This window comes from Schistocerca gregaria, unplaced genomic scaffold (genome assembly GCF_023897955.1).
Source record: "Schistocerca gregaria isolate iqSchGreg1 unplaced genomic scaffold, iqSchGreg1.2 ptg000327l, whole genome shotgun sequence".
NCBI lineage: Eukaryota > Metazoa > Arthropoda > Insecta > Orthoptera > Acrididae > Schistocerca > Schistocerca gregaria.
Genome location: NW_026061797.1, coordinates 7,691,922 through 7,699,493, shown reverse-complemented (window position 1 = coordinate 7,699,493; position 7,572 = coordinate 7,691,922). Strand labels below are relative to the sequence as shown.

Below are 7,572 nucleotides of genomic sequence, written 5' to 3'. Positions count from 1 at the left end.
CAGTCACACATCCTATCCATCCTAAGGAATCAATTTACCGAAGAGACTTAATCAACTTTTAAGTAGACTGCTAATTCACTAAAGGCGATTGATTACTGACTAAACTGTTATTGCTAACCACTTCTTGTGGAAAACAATGAAAATAGCACTACCTGTCTCTGGACTGTATTCAAAACAAACACTAGCACTACTGGCACTATGGCTGACTACAAGGACTCTCTCTGACTGTATTCAAAACAAACACGAAATCTATGTAACACTATTACTAGCACTCGACAATTAAAGCTTCCTAAAAGCAAAAACACACGGAAGAAGAAGTGACAAGTAAGAAAAATAGAGTTAATACTTAAATTAAGGTAGCTCGCTGCACAGCAGACGTGAAGCAGCCGGCGGTTAGGGCGACACATGAACTTACAACAAAAAAGTAATAACAGATAGAAATACATGTTCATGAACCTGAGAGAAAATCAGTGGATAAGTTTAAGCAAACGCTATCAGCAGTACAATGAGAATCAGCTTAATTTTTCAATTAACTCCTCGACAGAATAGAAGGAGTGACCCATGAGGAAACACTCCAGTTTCGATTTGAAAGCGCGTGGATTACTGCTAAGATTTTTGAATTCGAGTGGCAGCTTATTGAAAATGGATGCAGCAGTATACTCACACATTTTTGCACAAGAGTTAAGGAAGTCCGATCCAAATGGAGGTTTGATTTCTCTCGAGTATTAACCGAGTGAAAGCTGTTTATTGTTGGAAATAAACTAATATTGGTAACAAGAAACGACAATAAGGAATATACATATTGAGAGGCCAAGGTCAAAATACCCGACTCCCTGAACAGAAGTCGACAAGAGGTTCGTGAACTCACACCACTTTTTGCCCGAACCTCCAGTTTCTGAGCCAAAAATATCCTTCTAGAATGGGAAGAGTTACCCAAAAACATAATACCATACGACATAAGTGAATGGAAATAAGCAAAGTAGACTAATTTACTTGTCGAAGTATCACTCACTTTCGGCACCGTTCCAATAGTGAAAATGGCAGTATTAAGTCTTTGAACAAGATCCTGAACGTGGGCTTTCCACGACATCTTACTATTTATTTGAACACCTAGGAATGTGAACCGTTCAGTTTCACCAATCATATGCCCATGCTGTGAAATTGAAACGTCAGGTTTTGTTGAATTGTGTGTTAGAAAATGTAAAAACTGAAGCTTACTGTGATTTAACGTTAGTTTATTTTCTACAAGCCATGGACAGAGGTCATGTACTGCACTACTTGAAACGGAGTCAATGTTGCACCCAACATCCTTTACTACCAAGCTAGTGTCATCAGCAAACAGAAATATTTTAGAGTTATCCGTAATACTTGAGGGCATATCATTTATATAAATAAGGAACTGGAGCGGCCCCAACACTGATCCCTGAGGAACCCCCTCCCCCTTGACAGTGCACCACTCAGATCCCCCATCACACTGTATTACTTTCCCCCATTCCTGTAGATCGTTCCCTAATGCACTTCCTGAAACACTCTACAACTTCTGATTCTGTCAGTTCTTTCAGGTCCCATATCCTTAAATTCCCACCCTTTTCCAGTTTCTTCAGTTTAATCTACAGTTCATAATCAATATATTGTGATCAGAGTCCACATTTGCCCCTGGAAATGTCTTACAATTTAAAATCTGGTTCCTAAATCTCTGTCTTACCATTATATAATCTATATGAAATATTGCAGTATCTCCAGGTCTCTTCCACGTATACAATCTTCTTTCATGATTTTTGAACCAAGTGTTAGCTATGATTAAGTTATGCTGTGGGCAAAAACCTACCAGGCGGCTTCCTCTTTCATTTTTTACCCCCATTCCATATTCACCTACTACGTTTCCTTTTCTTCCATTTCCTACTGTCGAATTCCAGTCACCCATTAATATTAAATTTTCATCTCCCATCACTATCCGAATGATTTCTTTTATCTCATCACACATTTCATCAATTTCTTCATCATCTGCGGACTACTTATACGACTTTGGTAGGCGTGGGATTCGTGGCTATCTTGGCCACAACAATGCGTTCACTATGCTGTTTGTAGTAGCTTACCCGCATTCCTATTTTTATTAATTATTAGACCTACTTATGCATTAGCTTCATATTAGCCTTCCTAATACTAAAATCTATATCCGATGTTAACAATGACGCCGGTGGATGGACTATCAGGAAATTACTGACCGTCGAGAAAGTCACAAATATAACCGACAAGCTAATGGGCCCTTCACAGGAAAAGGTTTTTTGCCAGAAAACGGGGAAAATTGAAACCCAGCAAATGAGTAAAAAAATGTATATTCACTGACAAAAAAAATAGTGTACGCACACAACTTACACAACAATAGTCTGGGATTACTCTATTACGTAATACAGTTTTTGTGATTGTATCTTGCAGCTTTAGTTATTTTTAATTAAAAGAGGCTTTAAAAGGACAGAAAGAACGTGTTGGACTACGCTACAGATCGTTCTGTTAGCACAGTCTTTACTTTGTAATCACTTTCGTTGACTTCGGCAACTCTCAACAGAAATCTCCAACCTAACCGAGACAATGTGCTACGATACAGCCGAGATCATGACAAGAGAATGGGCTACATCACACAAGAAGTAAATGTATATAGGTAAGGATCCCCATGACCTGTATACGTCTGTTATAAAAAATCTCCAAGCCACTCTCCTCAAATAGACCGCAATCTTCTCTTGACCTTCAACTGTTACTATTTCAGAATTAAAAACCAGATTCAAAGAAAATTTGGCTACAAGGCACAAAACTAGAAAAATAAAAATAATAAAAGTGAGAACATGAAACATGTTAGCAATAACCATAAACAGGAGATTTACAGAAAATATAATTGAGAAAGGAAATCATTAATATTATCGACCGTTTAGGAACTCTAGGCTACGAAATGGATAAAACCACATATCGAATAAGTGGTGGAAGAGTTAGTGTGTTTTAAGATTAAATCCAAACAAGAATTAGAGAAAAATATATCGAAGCAAGGCCTCTATTACGAAAAATTGCTAAATCTCGAGACAAATTGTGTCCTTCTGTATTAGATGAAATGTTTTGGCCCCTAGTACGGATGAAACAGTATCTGCAGTATCAACAGGAACTTCGGACATGTGTTTCATATTTCATCCAAGCCTGCAGTCTATAAATATTTAAACAAAATACTAAAACAAAATACCACTACAGGGGAATTACTTACGAAGTAGTTCTTGGTAAAGAAACACAGGACACAATTACGTATGTAGGCTTAATACGAACTACAACTGTGTTTATAAATCGCTATAGTTGCCTTGGACTAACGACGAGCAAATATCAATATAACCTGTACGCTTTTCAAAGCTGTTATCCATGAAAAAGCCAAACTACGTATCGTGAACAAAATACAATTTAACACCGAAACAATGACATTAGCTGACAATGGGCACAGACTTAAGTCAATGGGCACTGTTGAAAATTTGTGCCAGACCAGGATTAGCACCCGAGTCCCCTGGTTACGAGGGAGAGGCAATGATCACTGTGTCCGAATTACACAGTGGTCAACAGAATAGCACGAACTGCCCGAGCATGCCGTTCTTTAGATCCAAATTCTCAATTTCTCCATAGACTGCTAATGCACTGCTCCTTGAACATAATCCTCCTCCCTTTAATTATACAGTACATGGCCAAAAAAACAGACACCGAATATATGCAAACTTGGCCTTACGAACATTGCAGACGTCGTCTATGTAACACACGTCAAACTTCAAAGAATTTACCAATTCGTTGCATTGTTTACTATAGACCACAAATCAAGTAACGTAAAAAAAGCACTGCGTCTATTGAGATCATGATTCAGAGTTAAAAAAAACTAATAAGTCGCCTACATATTACAGTTGCTGCCGAAAGAGGAGAACCATTATTTTCCCACAAAAGGAAATATAGTTAAAATTACGCTTCTATTTCGGTTAGTTTATGCGGTTACTAAAATTTGCAGTGAAAGTTACATAGTGGACTCTACCCTCCCCCCACCAGAAACCTAACTTAGATCTCGGGCTACACTACCAATCGGCCTGTCATCACAACCAAAAATTCATTGAGGGGGGTGGGGGGATTTCCTGTAGCTCTCTCTAATGTATCTCTAGGCAAAACTGCCAGTTTTGTCAGACTCAACAGCAAGATTTACCAATGGTAAACACTTTTGAGACGGCTCGTGATTTTAGAATAGTCCTCTTCGTCTTACTTGGCATAAATTGTTCGCTGGCGTCCCAGCAGCTAGCTCCCTCAGTGTCTGCTTCTGCCATCGCACCACGCTAGTCTACTGTTGTCCTAGCAGACCGAACGCACCGCACATCCGATACCTTCGGAACCACTCACTGGCCAGTTAGCAACTGAGCGGAACACTGTTTACATCGTGAAAGGAAAACTATGCAAAGATGTACACTTAAATGGCACGACTGAGTAGCACACACACAGTAATATCTGAGGAATGTCCTTCGACACGCGCAGAACGAAAGTCTTCTCGCGAACGTACAGCGTCTCTGAAAAAAAATCTCGTGACTATATTCCGGCGTTACGGCCAGGTTCTCATACAAATGAGCAAAAAAGGGTACATTTGAAATTCTTTTTGAGACAATGAAAATACATTCGAAAGATCTGTTTGGGAATTACGAGTGATAATACTATGAGCTTAATTTTAGATTTTCAATAAAAAATGGCGCCCGTAATTATGATTTGATCAAGGGCCTGCGAGACTGGAGTACGCAGAGCGCGTGCAGTGTGGCACCTCATATGTTACCTGAATTCAAAAATGGGTAACATCAGTTGATACTACATTATTCCTCTGAAATTGAAAATGGATAACATCAGTCGATAAAACATAAAATTTATGGGAGCGTATACCTAACCGCAATGAAACAACCTTAAATTTAACGATACAGTGCTAATTCGAACTTTGAGTTCGATTTTTGAGGGTTTGTTTCACTCCTTATGCCTACACAAAAATTAGTTAATATTAACAAATGTCATATTATAGCTATAAGTTCCTAAGAAAAGTGTTTACTTTTAGGGGTCAGAGGTAGATGTTAAGAGAACGAACCACTTTTAATTTATGCTGCATGCCGTTCTGAGAAAATAGTTACCCGAAAAAAATGTGTTCAAAGTTTAGGGAAAACATTTAGTTATATTATTACTTCGATTTGCATGAACTGAGTGTTACATATATATTTTTAATGTCGCTGAAAACGAATCTGAAGTCAGATTTTCAATATTCAAAACAGCTAATCCAATACGGAGGGCAACCGATTATGTTTTGACCAATTTTTACCAAAAATGTATTTTCGTTATTTACGTTTAGTCTGCATGTCAAGGAGTATTTATCAACCCTTCCTCTACCTCTGATTGTTCCTAGACAGCAACTTCCTGTTCTTCTTGGCAGGAAAAGCCGATCTGTCAAAGCTGGATATGCAGCACTCGGCAGCCTGCACTTGATATTCGTCCGTATTTTCGGTGAGTATGTTTGCATGCATTCTGCAGTATGAATCATTTTGAGCACGTGCGACACGGGACGAGTTATCATCTACATCTATATGGATACCCTGCAAAACACATTTAAGTGCCTGGCAAAGGGTTCATCGAATCACCTTCACAACTGATAATTAATTGAAACCCTCAGCTGCCGACAGGTGTTGTTGATATACTTCGATGGGGACAGCTGAAAAGTGTGCCCCTACTGGGACTCGAACCCAGAATCTCCTGCTTACAAGGCAGACGCTCAATCCATCTGAGCCATCGAGGGCACACATGAACAGCACGACTGCAGGAATTTATCCCTCGCACGCTTCCCGTGAGACTCACATCCCCAACCGTCCACAATCCGCATACGTAATGTACTTAATAGGTATTTGTCCATCCACTCATTACTGGCTCACACTAAGGTGACGATTCCCGTAAGAGTTCCGGCAATCTGTGCGCATTCGCACAGACGAAGGTCAATGGCTGGGTAACGTTTAACCATAGATATGAAGATAGTAACTGCTCTCGAAAGAACAGGCGCCACTGACGACCTTGCAACTCTTCTAGAATACATGATAGACCGGCCGATGTGGCCGAGCGGTTGTAGGCGCTTCAGTCGGGAGCCACGCGACCGCTACGGTCGCAGGTTCAAATCCTGCCTCGAGCATGGGTGTGTGTGATGTCCTTAATTTAGTTAGGTTTAAGTCGTTCTAAGTTCTAGGAAACTGATGACCTCAGATGTTAAGTCCCAAAGTGCTCAGAGCCATTTGAACCATCAGTCCCTATGTTTACACACTACTTACAGTAACTTATGCTAAGGACAACACACACACGCAACCATGCCCGAGGGAGGACTCGAACCTCCAACGGGGGAGCCGCGCGAACCGTGACAAGGCGTTGGACACATGGCGGGTACCCCGCGCGGCTCATGGCAGCCGTGACACTGCTTCAAACAATGGACTGTAGAAACTTTTGTAAAGCACGGATTAAAAAAAAAAAATTTCTGTTCCAAGAGTCTAGACAAGTACACCTTTAAAAAATGCAACTACAAAGAAATTGAATTTTCGAACGTTTTGAATGAGAACCTGTCCTTATGGAACACCGTTGATCAAATGTCACAGGGATTATATACTCAGGTTTCACATGTGGATTAACACTTTCTAATCAATATCCGGAATGAGCAGGGCTTAAAACTTTGAAGAGTTAAATTTCAAGGGCCGTTCTCTTGTATGCAAATAGTTTCACAGTAGAAATTTCTCTAGTTTTATTTATTAATTTATTTATTTATTTTTTGCTGTAGGTAAAGAAGGATAGCATTGTGAGGAGGGGGAAGGGGGGGGGGGGGGGAGGAATCTTGCATCTCCCACCTTGGAATTCTCAGTACAGAATTTTTATTCATTACGAGATTCTTAGCCACTTGCAGAAGTGATTTCGAGTGATTCTGCAAAACTTTTCCTTTAGCCAATCGTAGCAACTATAGGATTCCGTTCCTGCTGCATGACATGTCTCGGAACTTAAACTGACCAACTCATTTGCATAAAGAGCTAGTTTATCATCCGCTTCTTTACTTGCGTAGACCGTTCATGGTCTGCAAAGAATTTTTTTCTTTAATCGTTTTTTTATGTGTTTTATAAACTGCAACACTTTCTAAACTTTCTAAACTTAGCGCCGTTGAAGCATGGTCTTTTACTGAATGATCAAAAAGCAATGCTGACAGCTGGAGTCCAAGGTTTTTGTTAATCAAGCCGTTTGTATTCTTGTGGTGATATCTCCGTACAGTCTTTCATTCCCTAACGCATATTTCTTTATATCTAATTGAGAAGTGAAATACCGGTTTTCATAGATGCACATTTAAAATATTTTAATATAACGCAATAAATATTTCATTAAAATTTTCATCCCCTTATGCTCGAAGTTCCAAAACCAGAAAAACACGTAGTTTTTAAAAATTGTAACATATTAGCCGAATACGAATTGTCAGATATATTTAGCAATCCTTTCATAATGAACCATTTTCTGAAACATCTCACACCC

General features: G+C 39.4%; 1 non-coding gene across 1 annotated transcript; it reads right to left on the bottom strand.

Annotated features, from left to right (window-relative positions):
* Positions 1-5,747: 5,747 nt before the first annotated feature.
* Trnat-ugu (transfer RNA threonine (anticodon UGU)) lies at positions 5,748-5,822 on the bottom strand. Its single transcript has one exon. It is a non-coding gene; the product is annotated as a tRNA-Thr (tRNA).
* Between the last annotated feature and the right edge of the window lie 1,750 nt (positions 5,823-7,572).